The following is a 24,702-nucleotide window of genomic DNA, read 5'->3' on the forward strand; positions in this document are numbered from 1 at the left end:
GGAACTCAGGGCTTCCTGCTTTTAAAAATCCTAGCCCTAGGCCGAACCCCAACCCTAAGACGAGAAAGGCAAATCAGCCAGGAATTAGGCATGTCCCCAAGGAAAAAGCTGTGGAGGCAGGCATGTTGTGGTACTTTTGCACTCTTCTTGGTTAGTCCTTCACAGCTGCTGTGTTCTTGGAACTCAGGGCTTTCTGGTTAATAGAACCCTTACCCTAGGCGTAACTCAAACCTTAAGCCTAGGAAGGAAAATCAGCCTATGGTTCGGGATGGTCTCATGGAAATATCAGTGGTGGCAGCCAAGTTGTGTCACTTTTGCGCTCCCCTTGGGATGCCTTTCGCAGCTGCAGTGTGCCTGGAGCCCAGGGCTTCCTGGTTTTAAAAGTCCTAGGCCTAAGCCTAACAGTAACCCTAGGAAGGTAAATCAGCCGGGTATTAGGGTTCTTCCTAAGGGAAAAGCCATGAAAGCAGCCATGTTGTGGCACTTCTGCACTCCCTTTGGGATGCCTTTGGCAGATGAAGTAAGCCTGGAACTCAAGGCTTCCTGGTTAAAAAAATCCAAGCCCTAGGCTGAACCCTAACCCTAACCCTAGGCAGATAAATCAGCCTAAGTATAGGGATGGTGCCAAGGAAAAAGCTGTGAAAGCTGCTATGTTGTTGGACTTTTGTACTCCCCTTGGGATGCCTTGAACAGCTGCAGTGTGCCTGGAGCCCAGGGCTTCCTAGTTTTAAAAATCCTAGCCCTAGGCCTAAGCCTAACAGTAACCCTGGGAAGGTAAATCAGCCTGGTGTTAGGCTTCTTGCCAAGGAAAAAGCCGTGAAAGCAGCCATGTTGTGGCACTTTTGCACTCCCTTTTGGATGCCTTTCACAGCTCCAGTGTGCCTGGAACTCAGGGCTTCCTGATTTTAAAAATCCTAGCCCTAGGCCGAACCCCAACCCTAAGACGAGAAAGGCAAATCAGCCAGGAATTAGGCATGTCCCCAAGGAAAAAGCTGTGGAGGCAGGCATGTTGTGGTACTTTTGCGCTCTTCTTGGCTAGTCCTTCACAGCTGCTGTGTTCTTGGAACTCAGGGCTTTCTGGTTAATAGAACCCTTACCCTAGGCGTAACTCAAACCTTAACCCTAGGAAGGAAAATCAGCCTATGGTTCGGGATGGTCTCATGGAAATATCAGTGGTGGCAGCCAAGTTGTGTCACTTTTGCGCTCCCCTTGGGATGCCTTTCGCAGCTGCAGTGTGCCTGGAGCCCAGGGCTTCCTGGTTTTAAAAGTCCTAGGCCTAAGCCTAACAGTAACCCTAGGAAGGTAAATCAGCCGGGTATTAGGGTTCTTCCTAAGGGAAAAGCCATGAAAGCAGCCATGTTGTGGCACTTCTGCACTCCCTTTGGGATGCCTTTGGCAGATGAAGTAAGCCTGGAACTCAGGGCTTCCTGGTTAAAGAAATCCAAGCCCTAGGCTGAAGCCTAACCCTAACACTACGCAGATAAATCAGCCTAGGTATAGGGATGGTGCCAAGGAAAATGCTGTGAAAGCTGCCATGTTGTTGGACTTTTGTACTCCCCTTGGGATGCCTTGAACAGCTGCAGTGTGCCTGGAGCCCAGGGCTTCCTAGTTTTAAAAATCCTAGCCCTAGGCCTAAGCCTAACAGTAACCCTGGGAAGGTAAATCAGCCTGGTGTTAGGCTTCTTGCCAAGGAAAAAGCCGTGAAAGCAGCCATGTTGTGGCACTTCTGCACTCCCTTTGGGATGCCTTTGGCAGATGAAGTAAGCCTGGAACTCAGGGCTTCCTGGTTAAAGAAATCCAAGCCCTAGGCTGAAGCCTAACCCTAACCCTAGGCAGATAAATCAGCCTAGGTATAGGGATGGTGCCAAGGAAAAAGCTGTGAAAGCTGCCATGTTGTTGCACTTTTGTACTCCCCTTGGGATGCCTTGAACAGCTGCAGTGTGCCTGGAGCCCAGGGCTTCCTAGTTTTAAAAGTCCTAGCCCTAGGCCTAAGCCTAACAGTAACCCTGGGAAGGTAAATCAGCCTGGTGTTAGGCTTCTTGCAAAGGAAAAAGCCGTGAAAGCAGCCATGTTGTGGCACTTTTGCACTCCCTTTTGGATGCCTTTCACAGCTCCAGTGTGCCTGGAACTCAGGGCTTCCTGCTTTTAAAAATCCTAGCCCTAGGCCGAACCCCAACCCTAAGACGAGAAAGGCAAATCAGCCAGGAATTAGGCATGTCCCCAAGGAAAAAGCTGTGGAGGCAGGCATGTTGTGGTACTTTTGCGCTCTTCTTGGCTAGTCCTTCACAGCTGCTGTGTTCTTGGAACTCAGGGCTTTCTGGTTAATAGAACCCTTACCCTAGGCGTAACTCAAACCTTAACCCTATGAAGGAAAATCAGCCTATGGTTCGGGATGGTCTCATGGAAATATCAGTGGTGGCAGCCAAGTTGCGTCACTTTTGCGCTCCCCTTGGGATGCCTTTTGCAGCTGCAGTGTGCCTGGAGCCCAGGGCTTCCTGGTTTTAAAAGTCCTAGGCCTACGCCTAACAGTAACCCTAGGAAGGTAAATCAGCCGGGTATTAGGGTTCTTCCTAAGGGAAAAGCCGTGAAAGCAGCCATGTTGTGGCACTTCTGCACTCCCTTTGGGATGCCTTTGGCAGATGAAGTAAGCCTGGAACTCAGGGCTTCCTGGTTAAAGAAATCCAAGCCCTAGGCTGAAGCCTAACCCTAACCCTAGGCAGATAAATCAGCCTTGGTATAGGGATGGTGCCAAGGAAAAAGCTGTGAAAGCTGCCATGTTGTTGCACTTTTGTACTCCCCTTGGGATGCCTTGAACAGCTGCAGTGTGCCTGGAGCCCAGGGCTTCCTAGTTTTAAAAATCCTAGCCCTAGGCCTAAGCCTAACAGTAACCCTGGGAAGGTAAATCAGCCTGGTGTTAGGCTTCTTGCCAAGGAAAAAGCCGTGAAAGCAGCCATGTTGTGGCACTTTTGCACTCCCTTTTGGATGCCTTTCACAGCTGCAGTGTGCCTGGAACTCAGGGCTTCCTGATTTTAAAAATCCTAGCCCTAGGCCGAACCCCAACCCTAAGACGAGAAAGGCAAATCAGCCAGGAATTAGGCATGTCCCCAAGGAAAAAGCTGTGGAGGCAGGCATGTTGTGGTACTTTTGCGCTCTTCTTGGCTAGTCCTTCACCGCTGCTGTGTTCTTGGAACTCAGGGCTTTCTGGTAAATAGAGCCCTTACCCTAGGCGTAACTCAAACCTTAACCCTAGGAAGGAAAATCAACCTATGGTTCGGGATGGTCTCATGGAAATATCAGTGGTGGCAGCCAAGTTGCGTCACTTTTGCGCTCCCCTTGGGATGCCTTTCGCAGCTGCAGTGTGCCTGGAGCCCAGGGCTTCCTGGTTTTAAAAGTCCTAGGCCTAAGCCTAACAGTAACCCTAGGAAGGTAAATCAGCCGGGTATTAGGGTTCTTTCTAAGGGAAAAGCCGTGAAAGCAGCCATGTTGTGGAACTTCTGCACTCCCTTTGGGATGCCTTTGGCAGATGAAGTAAGCCTGGAACTCAGGGCTTCCTGGTTAAAGAAATCCAAGCCCTAGGCTGAACCCTAACCCTAACCCTAGGCAGATAAATCAGCCTAGGTATAGGGATGGTGCCAAGGAAAAAGCTGTGAAAGCTGCCATGTTGTTGGACTTTTGTACTCCCCTTGGGATGCCTTGAACAGCTGCAGTGTGCCTGGAGCTAAGGGCTTCCTAGTTTTAAAAATCCTAGCCCTAGGCCTAAGCCTAACAGTAACCCTGGGAAGGTAAATCAGCCTGGTGTTAGGCTTCTTGCCAAGGAAAAAGCCGTGAAAGCAGCCATGTTGTGGCACTTTTGCACTCCCTTTTGGATGCCTTTCACAGCTGCAGTGTGCCTGGAACTCAGGGCTTCCTGCTTTTAAAAATCCTACCCTAGGCCGAACCCCAACCCTAAGACGAGAAAGGAAAATCAGCCAGGAATTAGGCATGTCCCCAAGGAAAAAGCTGTGGAGGCAGGCATGTTGTGGTACTTTTGTGCTCTTCTTGGGTAGTCCTTCACAGCTGCTGTGTTCTTGGAACTCAGGGCTTTCTGGTAAATAGAGCCCTTACCCTAGGCGTAACTCAAACCTTAACCCTAGGAAGGAAAATCAACCTATGGTTCAGGATGGTCTCATGGAAATATCAGTGGTGGCAGCCAAGTTGCGTCACTTTTGCGCTCCCCTTGGGATGCCTTTCGCAGCTGCAGTGTGCCTGGAGCCCAGGGCTTCCTGGTTTTAAAAGTCCTAGGCCTAAGCCTAACAGTAACCCTAGGAAGGTAAATCAGCCGGGTATTAGGGTTCTTCCTAAGGGAAAAGCCGTGAAAGCAGCCATGTTGTGGCACTTCTGCACTCCCTTTGGGATGCCTTTGGCAGATGAAGTAAGCCTGGAACTCAGGGCTTCCTGGTTAAAGAAATCCAAGCCCTAGGCTGAACCCTAACCCTAACCCTAGGCAGATAAATCAGCCTAGGTATAGGGATGGTGCCAAGGAAAAAGCTGTGAAAGCTGCCATGTTGTTGCACTTTTGTACTCCCCTTGGGATGCCTTGAACAGCTGCAGTGTGCCTGGAGCTAAGGGCTTCCTAGTTTTAAAAATCCTAGCCCTAGGCCAAAGCCTAACAGTAACCATGGGAAGGTAAATCAGCCTGGTGTTAGGCTTCTTGCCAAGGAAAAAGCTGTGAAAGCAGCCATGTTGTGGCACTTCTGCACTCCCTTTGGGATGCCTTTGGCAGATGAAGTAAGCCTGGAACTCAGGGCTTCCTGGTTAAAGAAATCCAAGCCCTAGGCTGAACCCTAAGCCTAACCCTAGGCAGATAAATCAGCCTAGGTATAGGGATGGTGCCAAGGAAAAAGCTGTGAAAGCTGCCATGTTGTTGCACTTTTGTACTCCCCTTGGGATGCCTTTCGCAGCTGCAGTGTGCCTGGAGCCCAGGGCTTCCTGGTTTTAAAAGTCCTAGGCCTAAGCCTAACAGTAACCCTAGGAAGGTAAATCAGCCGGGTATTAGGGTTCTTCCTAAGGGAAAAGCCGTGAAAGCAGCCATGTTGTGGCACTTCTGCACTCCCTTTGGGATGCCTTTGGCAGATGAAGTAAGCCTGGAACTCAGGGCTTCCTGGTTAAAGAAATCCAAGCCCTAGGCTGAAGCCTAACCCTAACCCTAGGCAGATAAATCAGCCTAGGTATAGGGATGGTGTCAAGGAAAAAGCTGTGAAAGCTGCCATGTTGTTGCACTTTTGTACTCCCCTTGGGATGCCTTGAACAGCTGCAGTGTGCCTGGAGCTAAGGGCTTCCTAGTTTTAAAAATCCTAGCCCTAGGCCTAAGCCTAACAGTAACCCTGGGAAGGTAAATCAGCCTGGTGTTAGGCTTCTTGCCAAGGAAAAAGCCGTGAAAGCAGCCATGTTGTGGCACTTTTGCACTCCCTTTTGGATGCCTTTCACAGCTGCAGTGTGCCTGGAACTCAGGCCTTCCTGATTTTAAAAATCCTAGCCCTAGGCCGAACCCCAACCCTAAGACGAGAAAGGCAAATCAGCCAGGAATTAGGCATGTCCCCAAGGAAAAAGCTGTGGAGGCAGGCATGTTGTGGTACTTTTGCGCTCTTCTTGGCTAGTCCTTCACAGCTGCTGTGTTCTTGGAACTCAGGGCTTTCTGGTAAATAGAGCCCTTACCCTAGGCGTAACTCAAACCTTAACCCTAGGAAGGAAAATCAACCTATGGTTCGGGATGGTCTCATGGAAATATCAGTGGTGGCAGCCAAGTTGCGTCACTTTTGCGCTCCCCTTGGGATGTCTTTCGCAGCTGCAGTGTGCCTGGAGCCCAGGGCTTCCTGGTTTTAAAAGTCCTAGGCCTAAGCCTAACAGTAACCCTAGGAAGGTAAATCAGCCGGGTATTAGGGTTCTTCCTAAGGGAAAAGCCGTGAAAGCAGCCATGTTGTGGAACTTCTGCACTCCCTTTGGGATGCCTTTGGCAGATGAAGTAAGCCTGGAACTCAGGGCTTCCTGGTTAAAGAAATCCAAGCCCTAGGCTGAAGCCTAACCCTAACCCTAGGCAGATAAATCAGCCTAGGTATAGGGATGGTGCCAAGGAAAAAGCTGTGAAAGCTGCCATGTTGTTGCACTTTTGTACTCCCCTTGGGATGCCTTGAACAGCTGCAGTGTGCCTGGAGCTAAGGGCTTCCTAGTTTTAAAAATCCTAGCCCTAGGCCTAAGCCTAACAGTAACCCTGGGAAGGTAAATCAGCCTGGTGTTAGGCTTCTTGCCAAGGAAAAAGCCGTGAAAGCAGCCATGTTGTGGCACTTTTGCACTCCCTTTTGGATGCCTTTCACAGCTCCAGTGTGCCTGGAACTCAGGGCTTCCTGATTTTAAAAATCCTAGCCCTAGGCCGAACCCCAACCCTAAGACGAGAAAGGCAAATCAGCCAGGAATTAGGCATGTCCCCAAGGAAAAAGCTGTGGAGGCAGGCATGTTGTGGTACTTTTGCGCTCTTCTTGGCTAGTCCTTCACAGCTGCTGTGTTCTTGGAACTCAGGGCTTTCTGGTAAATAGAGCCCTTACCCTAGGCGTAACTCAAACCTTAACCCTAGGAAGGAAAATCAACCTATGGTTCGGGATGGTCTCATGGAAATATCAGTGGTGGCAGCCAAGTTGCGTCACTTTTGCGCTCCCCTTGGGATGCCTTTCGCAGCTGCAGTGTGCCTGGAGCCCAGGGCTTCCTGGTTTTAAAAGTCCTAGGCCTAAGCCTAACAGTAACCCTAGGAAGGTAAATCAGCCGGGTATTAGGGTTCTTTCTAAGGGAAAAGCCGTGAAAGCAGCCATGTTGTGGAACTTCTGCACTCCCTTTGGGATGCCTTTGGCAGATGAAGTAAGCCTGGAACTCAGGGCTTCCTGGTTAAAGAAATCCAAGCCCTAGGCTGAACCCTAACCCTAACCCTAGGCAGATAAATCAGCCTAGGTATAGGGATGGTGCCAAGGAAAAAGCTGTGAAAGCTGCCATGTTGTTGCACTTTTGTACTCCCCTTGGGATGCCTTGAACAGCTGCAGTGTGCCTGGAGCTAAGGGCTTCCTAGTTTTAAAAATCCTAGCCCTAGGCCTAAGCCTAACAGTAACCCTGGGAAGGTAAATCAGCCTGGTGTTAGGCTTCTTGCCAAGGAAAAAGCCGTGAAAGCAGCCATGTTGTGGCACTTTTGCACTCCCTTTTGGATGCCTTTCACAGCTGCAGTGTGCCTGGAACTCAGGGCTTCCTGCTTTTAAAAATCCTACCCTAGGCCGAACCCCAACCCTAAGACGAGAAAGGCAAATCAGCCAGGAATTAGGCATGTCCCCAAGGAAAAAGCTGTGGAGGCAGGCATGTTGTGGTACTTTTGTGCTCTTCTTGGGTAGTCCTTCACAGCTGCTGTGTTCTTGGAACTCAGGGCTTTCTGGTAAATAGAGCCCTTACCCTAGGCGTAACTCAAACCTTAAGCCTAGGAAGGAAAATCAACCTATGGTTCAGGATGGTCTCATGGAAATATCAGTGGTGGCAGCCAAGTTGCGTCACTTTTGCGCTCCCCTTGGGATGCCTTTCGCAGCTGCAGTGTGCCTGGAGCCCAGGGCTTCCTGGTTTTAAAAGTCCTAGGCCTAAGCCTAACAGTAACCCTAGGAAGGTAAATCAGCCGGGTATTAGGGTTCTTCCTAAGGGAAAAGCCGTGAAAGCAGCCATGTTATGGCACTTCTGCACTCCCTTTGGGATGCCTTTGGCAGATGAAGTAAGCCTGGAACACAGGGCTTCCTGGTTAAAGAAATCCAAGCCCTAGGCTGAACCCTAACCCTAACCCTAGGCAGATAAATCAGCCTAGGTATAGGGATGGTGCCAAGGAAAAAGCTGTGAAAGCTGCCATGTTGTTGCACTTTTGTACTCCCCTTGGGATGCCTTGAACAGCTGCAGTGTGCCTGGAGCTAAGGGCTTCCTAGTTTTAAAAATCCTAGCCCTAGGCCTAAGCCTAACAGTAACCCTGGGAAGGTAAATCAGCCTGGTGTTAGGCTTCTTGCCAAGGAAAAAGCCGTGAAAGCAGCCATGTTGTGGCACTTTTGCACTCCCTTTTGGATGCCTTTCACAGCTGCAGTGTGCCTGGAACTCAGGGCTTCCTGCTTTTAAAAATCCTACCCTAGGCCGAACCCCAACCCTAAGACGAGAAAGGCAAATCAGCCAGGAATTAGGCATGTCCCCAAGGAAAAAGCTGTGGAGGCAGGCATGTTGTGGTACTTTTGTGCTCTTCTTGGGTAGTCCTTCACAGCTGCTGTGTTCTTGGAACTCAGGGCTTTCTGGTAAATAGAGCCCTTACCCTAGGCGTAACTCAAACCTTAAGCCTAGGAAGGAAAATCAACCTATGGTTCAGGATGGTCTCATGGAAATATCAGTGGTGGCAGCCAAGTTGCGTCACTTTTGCGCTCCCCTTGGGATGCCTTTCGCAGCTGCAGTGTGCCTGGAGCCCAGGGCTTCCTGGTTTTAAAAGTCCTAGGCCTAAGCCTAACAGTAACCCTAGGAAGGTAAATCAGCCGGGTATTAGGGTTCTTCCTAAGGGAAAAGCCGTGAAAGCAGCCATGTTATGGCACTTCTGCACTCCCTTTGGGATGCCTTTGGCAGATGAAGTAAGCCTGGAACACAGGGCTTCCTGGTTAAAGAAATCCAAGCCCTAGGCTGAACCCTAACCCTAACCCTAGGCAGATAAATCAGCCTAGGTATAGGGATGGTGCCAAGGAAAAAGCTGTGAAAGCTGCCATGTTGTTGCACTTTTGTACTCCCCTTGGGATGCCTTGAACAGCTGCAGTGTGCCTGGAGCTAAGGGCTTCCTAGTTTTAAAAATCCTAGCCCTAGGCCTAAGCCTAACAGTAACCATGGGAAGGTAAATCAGCCTGGTGTTAGGCTTCTTGCCAAGGAAAAAGCTGTGAAAGCAGCCATGTTGTGGCACTTCTGCACTCCCTTTGGGATGCCTTTGGCAGATGAAGTAAGCCTGGAACTCAGGGCTTCCTGGTTAAAGAAATCCAAGCCCTAGGCTGAACCCTAACCCTAACCCTAGGCAGATAAATCAGCCTAGGTATAGGGATGGTGCCAAGGAAAAAGCTGTGAAAGCTGCCATGTTGTTGCACTTTTGTACTCCCCTTGGGATGCCTTGAACAGCTGCAGTGTGCCTGGAGCCCAGGGCTTCCTAGTTTTAAAAATACTAGCCCTAGGTCTAAGCCTAACAGTAACCCTGGGAAGGTAAATCAGCCTGGTGTTAGGCTTCTTGCCAAGGAAAAAGCCGTGAAAGCAGCCATGTTGTGGCACTTTTGCACTCCCTTTGGGATGCCTTTCACAGCTCCAGTGTGCCTGGAACTCAGGGCTTCCTGATTTTAAAAATCCTAGCCCTAGGCCGAACCCCAACCCTAAGACGAGAAAGGCAAATCAGCCAGGAATTAGGCATGTCCCCAAGGAAAAAGCTGTGGAGGCAGGCATGTTGTGGTACTTTTGCGCTCTTCTTGGCTAGTCCTTCACAGCTGCTGTGTTCTTGGAACTCAGGGCTTTCTGGTAAATAGAGCCCTTACCCTAGGCGTAACTCAAACCTTAAGCCTAGGAAGGAAAATCAGCCTATGGTTCGGGATGGTCTCATGGAAATATCAGTGGTGGCAGCCAAGTTGCGTCACTTTTGCGCTCCCCTTGGGATGCCTTTCGCAGCTGCAGTGTGCCTGGAGCCCAGGGCTTCCTGGTTTTAAAAGTCCTAGGCCTAAGCCTAACAGTAACCCTAGGAAGGTAAATCAGCCGGGTATTAGGGTTCTTCCTAAGGGAAAAGCCATGAAAGCAGCCATGTTGTGGCACTTCTGCACTCCCTTTGGGATGCCTTTGGCAGATGAAGTAAGCCTGGAACTCAAGGCTTCCTGGTTAAAAAAATCCAAGCCCTAGGCTGAACCCTAACCCTAACCCTAGGCAGATAAATCAGCCTAAGTATAGGGATGGTGCCAAGGAAAAAGCTGTGAAAGCTGCTATGTTGTTGGACTTTTGTACTCCCCTTGGGATGCCTTGAACAGCTGCAGTGTGCCTGGAGCCCAGGGCTTCCTAGTTTTAAAAATCCTAGCCCTAGGCCTAAGCCTAACAGTAACCCTGGGAAGGTAAATCAGCCTGGTGTTAGGCTTCTTGCCAAGGAAAAAGCCGTGAAAGCAGCCATGTTGTGGCACTTTTGCACTCCCTTTTGGATGCCTTTCACAGCTCCAGTGTGCCTGGAACTCAGGGCTTCCTGATTTTAAAAATCCTAGCCCTAGGCCGAACCCCAACCCTAAGACGAGAAAGGCAAATCAGCCAGGAATTAGGCATGTCCCCAAGGAAAAAGCTGTGGAGGCAGGCATGTTGTGGTACTTTTGCGCTCTTCTTGGCTAGTCCTTCACAGCTGCTGTGTTCTTGGAACTCAGGGCTTTCTGGTTAATAGAACCCTTACCCTAGGCGTAACTCAAACCTTAACCCTAGGAAGGAAAATCAGCCTATGGTTCGGGATGGTCTCATGGAAATATCAGTGGTGGCAGCCAAGTTGTGTCACTTTTGCGCTCCCCTTGGGATGCCTTTCGCAGCTGCAGTGTGCCTGGAGCCCAGGGCTTCCTGGTTTTAAAAGTCCTAGGCCTAAGCCTAACAGTAACCCTAGGAAGGTAAATCAGCCGGGTATTAGGGTTCTTCCTAAGGGAAAAGCCATGAAAGCAGCCATGTTGTGGCACTTCTGCACTCCCTTTGGGATGCCTTTGGCAGATGAAGTAAGCCTGGAACTCAGGGCTTCCTGGTTAAAGAAATCCAAGCCCTAGGCTGAAGCCTAACCCTAACACTACGCAGATAAATCAGCCTAGGTATAGGGATGGTGCCAAGGAAAATGCTGTGAAAGCTGCCATGTTGTTGGACTTTTGTACTCCCCTTGGGATGCCTTGAACAGCTGCAGTGTGCCTGGAGCCCAGGGCTTCCTAGTTTTAAAAATCCTAGCCCTAGGCCTAAGCCTAACAGTAACCCTGGGAAGGTAAATCAGCCTGGTGTTAGGCTTCTTGCCAAGGAAAAAGCCGTGAAAGCAGCCATGTTGTGGCACTTCTGCACTCCCTTTGGGATGCCTTTGGCAGATGAAGTAAGCCTGGAACTCAGGGCTTCCTGGTTAAAGAAATCCAAGCCCTAGGCTGAAGCCTAACCCTAACCCTAGGCAGATAAATCAGCCTAGGTATAGGGATGGTGCCAAGGAAAAAGCTGTGAAAGCTGCCATGTTGTTGCACTTTTGTACTCCCCTTGGGATGCCTTGAACAGCTGCAGTGTGCCTGGAGCCCAGGGCTTCCTAGTTTTAAAAGTCCTAGCCCTAGGCCTAAGCCTAACAGTAACCCTGGGAAGGTAAATCAGCCTGGTGTTAGGCTTCTTGCAAAGGAAAAAGCCGTGAAAGCAGCCATGTTGTGGCACTTTTGCACTCCCTTTTGGATGCCTTTCACAGCTCCAGTGTGCCTGGAACTCAGGGCTTCCTGCTTTTAAAAATCCTAGCCCTAGGCCGAACCCCAACCCTAAGACGAGAAAGGCAAATCAGCCAGGAATTAGGCATGTCCCCAAGGAAAAAGCTGTGGAGGCAGGCATGTTGTGGTACTTTTGCGCTCTTCTTGGCTAGTCCTTCACAGCTGCTGTGTTCTTGGAACTCAGGGCTTTCTGGTTAATAGAACCCTTACCCTAGGCGTAACTCAAACCTTAACCCTATGAAGGAAAATCAGCCTATGGTTCGGGATGGTCTCATGGAAATATCAGTGGTGGCAGCCAAGTTGCGTCACTTTTGCGCTCCCCTTGGGATGCCTTTTGCAGCTGCAGTGTGCCTGGAGCCCAGGGCTTCCTGGTTTTAAAAGTCCTAGGCCTACGCCTAACAGTAACCCTAGGAAGGTAAATCAGCCGGGTATTAGGGTTCTTCCTAAGGGAAAAGCCGTGAAAGCAGCCATGTTGTGGCACTTCTGCACTCCCTTTGGGATGCCTTTGGCAGATGAAGTAAGCCTGGAACTCAGGGCTTCCTGGTTAAAGAAATCCAAGCCCTAGGCTGAAGCCTAACCCTAACCCTAGGCAGATAAATCAGCCTTGGTATAGGGATGGTGCCAAGGAAAAAGCTGTGAAAGCTGCCATGTTGTTGCACTTTTGTACTCCCCTTGGGATGCCTTGAACAGCTGCAGTGTGCCTGGAGCCCAGGGCTTCCTAGTTTTAAAAATCCTAGCCCTAGGCCTAAGCCTAACAGTAACCCTGGGAAGGTAAATCAGCCTGGTGTTAGGCTTCTTGCCAAGGAAAAAGCCGTGAAAGCAGCCATGTTGTGGCACTTTTGCACTCCCTTTTGGATGCCTTTCACAGCTGCAGTGTGCCTGGAACTCAGGGCTTCCTGATTTTAAAAATCCTAGCCCTAGGCCGAACCCCAACCCTAAGACGAGAAAGGCAAATCAGCCAGGAATTAGGCATGTCCCCAAGGAAAAAGCTGTGGAGGCAGGCATGTTGTGGTACTTTTGCGCTCTTCTTGGCTAGTCCTTCACCGCTGCTGTGTTCTTGGAACTCAGGGCTTTCTGGTAAATAGAGCCCTTACCCTAGGCGTAACTCAAACCTTAACCCTAGGAAGGAAAATCAACCTATGGTTCGGGATGGTCTCATGGAAATATCAGTGGTGGCAGCCAAGTTGCGTCACTTTTGCGCTCCCCTTGGGATGCCTTTCGCAGCTGCAGTGTGCCTGGAGCCCAGGGCTTCCTGGTTTTAAAAGTCCTAGGCCTAAGCCTAACAGTAACCCTAGGAAGGTAAATCAGCCGGGTATTAGGGTTCTTTCTAAGGGAAAAGCCGTGAAAGCAGCCATGTTGTGGAACTTCTGCACTCCCTTTGGGATGCCTTTGGCAGATGAAGTAAGCCTGGAACTCAGGGCTTCCTGGTTAAAGAAATCCAAGCCCTAGGCTGAACCCTAACCCTAACCCTAGGCAGATAAATCAGCCTAGGTATAGGGATGGTGCCAAGGAAAAAGCTGTGAAAGCTGCCATGTTGTTGGACTTTTGTACTCCCCTTGGGATGCCTTGAACAGCTGCAGTGTGCCTGGAGCTAAGGGCTTCCTAGTTTTAAAAATCCTAGCCCTAGGCCTAAGCCTAACAGTAACCCTGGGAAGGTAAATCAGCCTGGTGTTAGGCTTCTTGCCAAGGAAAAAGCCGTGAAAGCAGCCATGTTGTGGCACTTTTGCACTCCCTTTTGGATGCCTTTCACAGCTGCAGTGTGCCTGGAACTCAGGGCTTCCTGCTTTTAAAAATCCTACCCTAGGCCGAACCCCAACCCTAAGACGAGAAAGGCAAATCAGCCAGGAATTAGGCATGTCCCCAAGGAAAAAGCTGTGGAGGCAGGCATGTTGTGGTACTTTTGTGCTCTTCTTGGGTAGTCCTTCACAGCTGCTGTGTTCTTGGAACTCAGGGCTTTCTGGTAAATAGAGCCCTTACCCTAGGCGTAACTCAAACCTTAACCCTAGGAAGGAAAATCAACCTATGGTTCAGGATGGTCTCATGGAAATATCAGTGGTGGCAGCCAAGTTGCGTCACTTTTGCGCTCCCCTTGGGATGCCTTTCGCAGCTGCAGTGTGCCTGGAGCCCAGGGCTTCCTGGTTTTAAAAGTCCTAGGCCTAAGCCTAACAGTAACCCTAGGAAGGTAAATCAGCCGGGTATTAGGGTTCTTCCTAAGGGAAAAGCCGTGAAAGCAGCCATGTTGTGGCACTTCTGCACTCCCTTTGGGATGCCTTTGGCAGATGAAGTAAGCCTGGAACTCAGGGCTTCCTGGTTAAAGAAATCCAAGCCCTAGGCTGAACCCTAACCCTAACCCTAGGCAGATAAATCAGCCTAGGTATAGGGATGGTGCCAAGGAAAAAGCTGTGAAAGCTGCCATGTTGTTGCACTTTTGTACTCCCCTTGGGATGCCTTGAACAGCTGCAGTGTGCCTGGAGCTAAGGGCTTCCTAGTTTTAAAAATCCTAGCCCTAGGCCAAAGCCTAACAGTAACCATGGGAAGGTAAATCAGCCTGGTGTTAGGCTTCTTGCCAAGGAAAAAGCTGTGAAAGCAGCCATGTTGTGGCACTTCTGCACTCCCTTTGGGATGCCTTTGGCAGATGAAGTAAGCCTGGAACTCAGGGCTTCCTGGTTAAAGAAATCCAAGCCCTAGGCTGAACCCTAACCCTAACCCTAGGCAGATAAATCAGCCTAGGTATAGGGATGGTGCCAAGGAAAAAGCTGTGAAAGCTGCCATGTTGTTGCACTTTTGTACTCCCCTTGGGATGCCTTTCGCAGCTGCAGTGTGCCTGGAGCCCAGGGCTTCCTGGTTTTAAAAGTCCTAGGCCTAAGCCTAACAGTAACCCTAGGAAGGTAAATCAGCCGGGTATTAGGGTTCTTCCTAAGGGAAAAGCCGTGAAAGCAGCCATGTTGTGGCACTTCTGCACTCCCTTTGGGATGCCTTTGGCAGATGAAGTAAGCCTGGAACTCAGGGCTTCCTGGTTAAAGAAATCCAAGCCCTAGGCTGAAGCCTAACCCTAACCCTAGGCAGATAAATCAGCCTAGGTATAGGGATGGTGTCAAGGAAAAAGCTGTGAAAGCTGCCATGTTGTTGCACTTTTGTACTCCCCTTGGGATGCCTTGAACAGCTGCAGTGTGCCTGGAGCTAAGGGCTTCCTAGTTTTAAAAATCCTAGCCCTAGGCCTAAGCCTAACAGTAACCCTGGGAAGGTAAATCAGCCTGGTGTTAGGCTTCTTGCCAAGGAAAAAGCCGTGAAAGCAGCCATGTTGTGGCACTTTTGCACTCCCTTTTGGATGCCTTTCACAGCTGCAGTGTGCCTGGAACTCAGGCCTTCCTGATTTTAAAAATCCTAGCCCTAGGCCGAACCCCAACCCTAAGACGAGAAAGGCAAATCAGCCAGGAATTAGGCATGTCCCCAAGGAAAAAGCTGTGGAGGCAGGCATGTTGTGGTACTTTTGCGCTCTTCTTGGCTAGTCCTTCACAGCTGCTGTGTTCTTGGAACTCAGGGCTTTCTGGTAAATAGAGCCCTTACCCTAGGCGTAACTCAAACCTTAACCCTAGGAAGGAAAATCAACCTATGGTTCGGGATGGTCTCATGGAAATATCAGTGGTGGCAGCCAAGTTGCGTCACTTTTGCGCTCCCCTTGGGATGCCTTTCGCAGCTGCAGTGTGCCTGGAGCCCAGGGCTTCCTGGTTTTAAAAGTCCTAGGCCTAAGCCTAACAGTAACCCTAGGAAGGTAAATCAGCCGGGTATTAGGGTTCTTCCTAAGGGAAAAGCCGTGAAAGCAGCCATGTTGTGGAACTTCTGCACTCCCTTTGGGATGCCTTTGGCAGATGAAGTAAGCCTGGAACTCAGGGCTTCCTGGTTAAAGAAATCCAAGCCCTAGGCTGAAGCCTAACCCTAACCCTAGGCAGATAAATCAGCCTAGGTATAGGGATGGTGCCAAGGAAAAAGCTGTGAAAGCTGCCATGTTGTTGCACTTTTGTACTCCCCTTGGGATGCCTTGAACAGCTGCAGTGTGCCTGGAGCTAAGGGCTTCCTAGTTTTAAAAATCCTAGCCCTAGGCCTAAGCCTAACAGTAACCCTGGGAAGGTAAATCAGCCTGGTGTTAGGCTTCTTGCCAAGGAAAAAGCCGTGAAAGCAGCCATGTTGTGGCACTTTTGCACTCCCTTTTGGATGCCTTTCACAGCTCCAGTGTGCCTGGAACTCAGGGCTTCCTGATTTTAAAAATCCTAGCCCTAGGCCGAACCCCAACCCTAAGACGAGAAAGGCAAATCAGCCAGGAATTAGGCATGTCCCCAAGGAAAAAGCTGTGGAGGCAGGCATGTTGTGGTACTTTTGCGCTCTTCTTGGCTAGTCCTTCACAGCTGCTGTGTTCTTGGAACTCAGGGCTTTCTGGTAAATAGAGCCCTTACCCTAGGCGTAACTCAAACCTTAACCCTAGGAAGGAAAATCAACCTATGGTTCGGGATGGTCTCATGGAAATATCAGTGGTGGCAGCCAAGTTGCGTCACTTTTGCGCTCCCCTTGGGATGCCTTTCGCAGCTGCAGTGTGCCTGGAGCCCAGGGCTTCCTGGTTTTAAAAGTCCTAGGCCTAAGCCTAACAGTAACCCTAGGAAGGTAAATCAGCCGGGTATTAGGGTTCTTTCTAAGGGAAAAGCCGTGAAAGCAGCCATGTTGTGGAACTTCTGCACTCCCTTTGGGATGCCTTTGGCAGATGAAGTAAGCCTGGAACTCAGGGCTTCCTGGTTAAAGAAATCCAAGCCCTAGGCTGAACCCTAACCCTAACCCTAGGCAGATAAATCAGCCTAGGTATAGGGATGGTGCCAAGGAAAAAGCTGTGAAAGCTGCCATGTTGTTGCACTTTTGTACTCCCCTTGGGATGCCTTGAACAGCTGCAGTGTGCCTGGAGCTAAGGGCTTCCTAGTTTTAAAAATCCTAGCCCTAGGCCTAAGCCTAACAGTAACCCTGGGAAGGTAAATCAGCCTGGTGTTAGGCTTCTTGCCAAGGAAAAAGCCGTGAAAGCAGCCATGTTGTGGCACTTTTGCACTCCCTTTTGGATGCCTTTCACAGCTGCAGTGTGCCTGGAACTCAGGGCTTCCTGCTTTTAAAAATCCTACCCTAGGCCGAACCCCAACCCTAAGACGAGAAAGGCAAATCAGCCAGGAATTAGGCATGTCCCCAAGGAAAAAGCTGTGGAGGCAGGCATGTTGTGGTACTTTTGTGCTCTTCTTGGGTAGTCCTTCACAGCTGCTGTGTTCTTGGAACTCAGGGCTTTCTGGTAAATAGAGCCCTTACCCTAGGCGTAACTCAAACCTTAAGCCTAGGAAGGAAAATCAACCTATGGTTCAGGATGGTCTCATGGAAATATCAGTGGTGGCAGCCAAGTTGCGTCACTTTTGCGCTCCCCTTGGGATGCCTTTCGCAGCTGCAGTGTGCCTGGAGCCCAGGGCTTCCTGGTTTTAAAAGTCCTAGGCCTAAGCCTAACAGTAACCCTAGGAAGGTAAATCAGCCGGGTATTAGGGTTCTTCCTAAGGGAAAAGCCGTGAAAGCAGCCATGTTATGGCACTTCTGCACTCCCTTTGGGATGCCTTTGGCAGATGAAGTAAGCCTGGAACACAGGGCTTCCTGGTTAAAGAAATCCAAGCCCTAGGCTGAACCCTAACCCTAACCCTAGGCAGATAAATCAGCCTAGGTATAGGGATGGTGCCAAGGAAAAAGCTGTGAAAGCTGCCATGTTGTTGCACTTTTGTACTCCCCTTGGGATGCCTTGAACAGCTGCAGTGTGCCTGGAGCTAAGGGCTTCCTAGTTTTAAAAATCCTAGCCCTAGGCCTAAGCCTAACAGTAACCATGGGAAGGTAAATCAGCCTGGTGTTAGGCTTCTTGCCAAGGAAAAAGCTGTGAAAGCAGCCATGTTGTGGCACTTCTGCACTCCCTTTGGGATGCCTTTGGCAGATGAAGTAAGCCTGGAACTCAGGGCTTCCTGGTTAAAGAAATCCAAGCCCTAGGCTGAACCCTAACCCTAACCCTAGGCAGATAAATCAGCCTAGGTATAGGGATGGTGCCAAGGAAAAAGCTGTGAAAGCTGCCATGTTGTTGCACTTTTGTACTCCCCTTGGGATGCCTTGAACAGCTGCAGTGTGCCTGGAGCCCAGGGCTTCCTAGTTTTAAAAATACTAGCCCTAGGTCTAAGCCTAACAGTAACCCTGGGAAGGTAAATCAGCCTGGTGTTAGGCTTCTTGCCAAGGAAAAAGCCGTGAAAGCAGCCATGTTGTGGCACTTTTGCACTCCCTTTGGGATGCCTTTCACAGCTCCAGTGTGCCTGGAACTCAGGGCTTCCTGATTTTAAAAATCCTAGCCCTAGGCCGAACCCCAACCCTAAGACGAGAAAGGCAAATCAGCCAGGAATTAGGCATGTCCCCAAGGAAAAAGCTGTGGAGGCAGGCATGTTGTGGTACTTTTGCGCTCTTCTTGGCTAGTCCTTCACAGCTGCTGTGTTCTTGGAACTCAGGGCTTTCTGGTAAATAGAGCCCTTACCCTAGGCGTAACTCAAACCTTAAGCCTAGGAAGGAAAATCAGCCTATGGTTCGGGATGGTCTCATGGAAATATCAGTGGTGGCAGCCAAGTTGCGTCACTTTTGCGCTCCCCTTGGGATGCCTTTCGCAGCTGCAGTGTGCCTGGAGCCCAGGGCTTCCTGGTTTTAAAAGTCCTAGGCCTAAGCCTAACAGTAACCCTAGGAAGGTAAATCAGCCGGGTATTAGGGTTCTTCCTAAGGGAAAAGCCGTGAAAGCAGACATGTTGTGGAACTTCTGCACTCCCTTTGGGATGCCTTTGGCAGATGAAGTAAGCCTGGAACTCAGGGCTTCCTGGTTAAAGAAATCCAAGCCCTAGGCTGAACCCTAACCCTAACCCTAGGCAGATAAATCAGCCTAGGTATAGGGATGGTGCCAAGGAAAAAGCTGTGAAAGCTGCCATGTTGTTGCACTTTTGTACTCCCCTTGGGATGCCTTGAACAGCTGCAGTGTGCCTGGAGCCCAGGGCTTCCTAGTTTTAAAAATCCTAGCCCTAGACCTAAGCCTAACAGAAACCCTGGGAAGGTAAATCAGCCTGGTGTTAGGCTTCTTGCAAAGGAGGAAGCCGTGAAAGCAGCCATGTTGTGGCACTTCTGCACTCCCTTTGGGATGCCTTTGGCAGATGAAGTAAGCCTGGAACTCAGGGCTTCCTGGTTAAAGAAATCCAAGCCCTAGGCTGAAGCCTAACCCTAACCCTAGGCAGATTAATCAGCCTAGGTATAGGGATGGTGCCAAGGAAAAAGCTGTGAAAGCTGCCATGTTGTTGCACTTTTGTACTCCCCTTGGGATGCCTTTCGCAGCTGCAGTGTGCCTGGAGCCCAGGGCTTCCTGGTTTTAAAAGTCCTAGGCCTAAGCCTAACAGTAACCCTAGGAAGGTAAGTCAGCCGGGTATTAGGGTTCTTCCTAAGGGAAAAGCCGTGAAAGCAGCCATGTTGTGGCACTTCTGCACTCCCTTTGGGATGCCTTTGGCAGATGAAGTAAGCCTGGAACTCAGGGCTTCCTGGTTAAAGAAATCCAAGCCCTAGGCTGAACCCTAACCCTAACCCTAGGCAGATAAATCAGCCTAGGTATAGGGATGGTGCCAAGGAAAAAGCTGTGAAAGCTGCCATGTTGTTGCACTTTTGTACTCCCCTTGGGATGCCTTGAAAAGCTGCAGTGTGCCTGGAGCCCAGGGCTTCCTAGTTTTAAAAATCCTAGGCCTAAGCCTAACAGTAACCCTGGGAAGGTAAATCAGCCTGGTGTTAGGCTTCTTGCCAAGGAAAAAGCCGTGAAAGCAGCCATGTTGTGGCACTTCTGCACTCCCTTTGGGATGCCTTTCACAGCTCCAGTGAGCCTGGAACTCAGGGCTTCCTGATTTTAAAAATCCTAGCCCTAGGCCAAACCCCAACCCTAAGACGAGAAAGGCAAATCAGCCAGGAATTAGGCATGTCCCCAAGGAAAAAGCTGTGGAGGCAGGCATGTTGTGGTACTTTTGCGCTCTTCTTGGCTAGTCCTTCACAGCTGCTGTGTTCTTGGAACTCAGGGCTTTCTGGTTAATAGAACCCTTACCCTAGGCGTAACTCAAACCTTAACCCTAGGAAGGAAAATCAGCCTATGGTTCGGGATGGTCTCATGGAAATATCAGTGGTGGCAGCCAAGTTGTGTCACTTTTGCGCTCCCCTTGGGATGCCTTTCGCAGCTGCAGTGTGCCTGGAGCCCAGGGCTTCCTGGTTTTAAAAGTCCTAGGCCTAAGCCTAACAGTAACCCTAGGAAAGTAAATCAGCCGGGTATTAGGGTTCTTCCTAAGGGAAAAGCCGTGAAAGCAGCCATGTTGTGGCACTTCTGCACTCCCTTTGGGATGCCTTTGGCAGATGAAGTAAGCCTGGAACTCAGGGCTTCCTGGTTAAAAAAATCCAAGTCCTAGGCTGAACCCTAACCCTAACCCTAGGCAGATAAATCAGCCTAGGTATAGGGATGGTGCCAAGGAAAAAGCTGTGAAAGCTGCCATGTTGTTGCACTTTTGTACTCCCCTTGGGATGCCTTGAACAGCTGCAGTGTGCCTGGAGCCCAGGGCTTCCTAGTTTTAAAAATCCTAGCCCTAGGCCTAAGCCTAACAGTAACCCTGGGAAGGTAAATCAGCCTGGTGTTAGGCTTCTTGCCAAGGAAAAAGCCGTGAAAGCAGCCATGTTGTGGCACTTCTGCACTCCCTTTTGGATGCCTTTCACAGCTGCAGTGTGCCTGGAACTCAGGGCTTCCTGATTTTAAAAATCCTAGCCCTAGGCCGAACCCCAACCCTAAGACGAGAAAGGCAAATCAGCCAGGAATTAGGCATGTCCCCAAGGAAAAAGCTGTGGAGGCAGGCATGTTGTGCTACTTTTGCGCTCTTTTTGGCTAGTTCTTCGCAGGTGCTGTGTTCTTGGAACTCCGGGCTTTCTGGTTAATAGGAGCCCTTACCCTAGGCGTAACTCAAACCTTAACCCTAGGAAGGAAAATCAGCCTATGGTTCGGGATGGTCTCATGGAAATATCAGTGGTGGCAGCCAAGTTGCGTCCCTTTTGCGCTCCCCTTGGGATGCCTTTCACAGCTGCAGTGTGCCTGGAGCCCAGGGCTTCCTGGTTTTAAAAGTCCTAGGCCTAAGCCTAACAGTAACCCTAGGAAGGTAAATCAGCCGGGTATTAGGGTTCTTCCTAAGGGAAAAGCCGTGAAAGCAGACATGTTGTGGAACTTCTGCACTCCCTTTGGGATGCCTTTGGCAGATGAAGTAAGCCTGGAACTCAGGGCTTCCTCGTTAAAGAAATCCAAGCCCTAGGCTGAAGCCTAACCCTAACCCTAGGCAGATAAATCAGCCTAGGTATAGGGATGGTGCCAAGGAAAAAGCTGTGAAAGCTGCCATGTTGTTGCACTTTTGTACTCCCCTTGGGATGCCTTGAACAGCTGCAGTGTGCCTGGAGCCCAGGGCTTCCTAGTTTTAAAAATCCTAGCCCTAGACCTAAGCCTAACAGAAACCCTGGGAAGGTAAATCAGCCTGGTGTTAGGCTTCTTGCAAAGGAGGAAGCCGTGAAAGCAGCCATGTTGTGGCACTTCTGCACTCCCTTTGGGATGCCTTTGGCAGATTAAGTAAGCCTGGAACTCAGGGCTTCCTGGTTAAAGAAATCCAAGCCCTAGGCTGAACCCTAACCCTAACCCTAGGCAGATTAATCAGCCTAGGTATAGGGATGGTGCCAAGGAAAAAGCTGTGAAAGCTGCCATGTTGTTGCACTTTTGTACTCCCCTTGGGATGCCTTTCGCAGCTGCAGTGTGCCTGGAGCCCAGGGCTTCCTGGTTTTAAAAGTCCTAGGCCTAAGCCTAACAGTAACCCTAGGAAGGTAAATCAGCCGGGTATTAGGGTTCTTCCTAAGGGAAAAGCCGTGAAAGCAGCCATGTTGTGGCACTTCTGCACTCCCTTTGGGATGCCTTTGGCAGATGAAGTAAGCCTGGAACTCAGGGCTTCCTGGTTAAAGAAATCCAAGCCCTAGGCTGAAGCCTAACCCTAACCCTAGGCAGATAAATCAGCCTAGGTATAGGGATGGTGCCAAGGAAAAAGCTGTGAAAGCTGCCATGTTGTTGCACTTTTGTACTCCCCTTGGGATGCCTTGAAAAGCTGCAGTGTGCCTGGAGCTAAGGGCTTCCTAGTTTTAAAAATCCTAGCCCTAGGCCTAAGCCTAACAGTAACCCTGGGAAGGTAAATCAGCCTGGTGTTAGGCTTCTTGCCAAGGAAAAAGCCGTGAAAGCAGCCATGTTGTGGCACTTTTGCACTCCCTTTTGGATGCCTTTCACAGCTGCAGTGTGCCTGGAACTCAGGCCTTCCTGATTTTAAAAATCCTAGCCCTAGGCCGAACCCCAACCCTAAGACGAGAAAGGTAAATCAGCCAGGAATTAGGCATGTCCCCAAGGAAAAAGCTGTGGAGGCAGGCATGTTGTGGTACTTTTGCGCTCTTCTTGGCTAGTCCTTCACAGCTGCTGTGTTCTTGGAACTCAGGGCTTTCTGGTAAATAGAGCCCTTACCCTAGGCGTAACTCAAACCTTAACCCTAGGAAGGAAAATCAACCTATGGTTCGGGATGGTCTCATGGAAATATCAGTGGTGGCAGCCAAGTTGCGTCACTTTTGCGCTCCCCTTGGGATGCCTTTCGCAGCTGCAGTGTGCCTGGAGCCCAGGGCTTCCTGGTTTTAAAAGTCCTAGGCCTAAGCCTAACAGTAACCCTAGGAAGGTAAATCAGCCGGGTATTAGGGTTCTTTCTAAGGGAAAAGCCGTGAAAGCAGCCATGTTGTGGAACTTCTGCACTCCCTTTGGGATGCCTTTGGCAGATGAAGTAAGCCTGGAACTCAGGGCTTCCTGGTTAAAGAAATCCAAGCCCTAGGCTGAAGCCTAACCCTAACCCTAGGCAGATAAATCAGCCTAGGTATAGGGATGGTGCCAAGGAAAAAGCTGTGAAAGCTGCCATGTTGTTGCACTTTTGTACTCCCCTTGGGATGCCTTGAACAGCTGCAGTGTGCCTGGAGCTAAGGGCTTCCTAGTTTTAAAAATCCTAGCCCTAGGCCTAAGCCTAACAGTAACCCTGGGAAGGTAAATCAGCCTGGTGTTAGGCTTCTTGCCAAGGAAAAAGCCGTGAAGGCAGCCATGTTGTGGCACTTTTGCACTCCCTTTTGGATGCCTTTCACAGCTGCAGTGTGCCTGGAACTCAGGGCTTCCTGCTTTTAAAAATCCTACCCTAGGCCGAACCCCAACCCTAAGACGAGAAAGGCAAATCAGCCAGGAATTAGGCATGTCCCCAAGGAAAAAGCTGTGGAGGCAGGCATGTTGTGGTACTTTTGTGCTCTTCTTGGGTAGTCCTTCACAGCTGCTGTGTTCTTGGAACTCAGGGCTTTCTGGTAAATAGAGCCCTTACCCTAGGCGTAACTCAAACCTTAACCCTAGGAAGGAAAATCAACCTATGGTTCAGGATGGTCTCATGGAAATATCAGTGGTGGCAGCCAAGTTGCGTCACTTTTGCGCTCCCCTTGGGATGCCTTTCGCAGCTGCAGTGTGCCTGGAGCCCAGGGATTTCTAGTTTTAAGAATCCTAACCCTAGGCCTAAGCCTAACAGTAACCCTAGGAAGGTAAATCAGCCGGGTATTAGGGTTCTTCCTAAGGGAAAAGCCGTGAAAGCAGACATGTTGTGGAACTTCTGCACTCCCTTTGGGATGCCTTTGGCAGATGAAGTAAGCCTGGAACTCAGGGCTTCCTGGTTAAAGAAATCACAGCCCTAGCCTGAACCCTAACCCTAACCCTAGGCAGATAAATCAGCCTAGGTATAGGGATGGTGCCAAGGAAAAAGCTGTGAAAGCTGCCATGTTGTTGCACTTTTGTACTCCCCTTGGGATGCCTTGAACAGCTGCAGTGTGCCTGGAGCCCAGGGCTTCCTAGTTTTAAAAATCCTAGCCCTAGACCTAAGCCTAACAGAAACCCTGGGAAGGTAAATCAGCCTGGTGTTAGGCTTCTTGCAAAGGAGGAAGCCGTGAAAGCAGCCATGTTGTGGCACTTCTGCACTCCCTTTGGGATGCCTTTGGCAGATGAAGTAAGCCTGGAACTCAGGGCTTCCTGGTTAAAGAAATCCAAGCCCTAGGCTGAAGCCTAACCCTAACCCTAGGCAGATTAATCAGCCTAGGTATAGGGATGGTGCCAAGGAAAAAGCTGTGAAAGCTGCCATGTTGTTGCACTTTTGTACTCCCCTTGGGATGCCTTTCGCAGCTGCAGTGTGCCTGGAGCCCAGGGCTTCCTGGTTTGTAAAGTCCTAGGCCTAAGCCTAACAGTAACCCTAGGAAGGTAAATCAGCCGGGTATTAGGGTTCTTCCTAAGGGAAAAGCCGTGAAAGCAGACATGTTGTGCAACTTCTGCACTCCCTTTGGGATGCCTTTGGCAGATGAAGTAAGCCTGGAACTCAGGGCTTCCTGGTTAAAGAAATCACAGCCCTAGCCTGAACCCTAACCCTAACCCTAGGCAGATAAATCAGCCTAGGTATAGGGATGGTGCCAAGGAAAAAGCTGTGAAAGCTGCCATGTTGTTGCACTTTTGTACTCCCCTTGGGATGCCTTGAACAGCTGCAGTGTGCCTGGAGCCCAGGGCTTCCTAGTTTTAAAAATCCTAGCCCTAGACCTAAGCCTAACAGAAACCCTGGGAAGGTAAATCAGCCTGGTGTGAGGCTTCTTGCAAAGGAGGAAGCCGTGAAAGCAGCCATGTTGTGGCACTTCTGCACTCCCTTTGGGATGCCTTTGGCAGATGAAGTAAGCCTGGAACTCAGGGCTTCCTGGTTAAAGAAATCCAAGCCCTAGTCTGAAGCCTAACCCTAACCCTAGGCAGATAAATCAGCCTAGGTATAGGGATGGTGCCAAGGAAAAAGCTGTGAAAGCTGCCATGTTGTTGCACTTTTGTACTCCCCTTGGGATGCCTTGAACAGCTGCAGTGTGCCTGGAGCCCAGGGCTTCCTAGTTTTAAAAATCCTAGGCCTAAGCCTAACAGTAACCCTGGGAAGGTAAATCAGCCTGGTGTAAGGCTTCTTGCCAAGGAAAAAGCCGTGAAAGCAGCCATGTTGTGGCA

Source organism: Ammospiza caudacuta, chromosome 10 (genome assembly GCF_027887145.1).
Source record: "Ammospiza caudacuta isolate bAmmCau1 chromosome 10, bAmmCau1.pri, whole genome shotgun sequence".
Lineage (NCBI taxonomy): Eukaryota > Metazoa > Chordata > Aves > Passeriformes > Passerellidae > Ammospiza > Ammospiza caudacuta.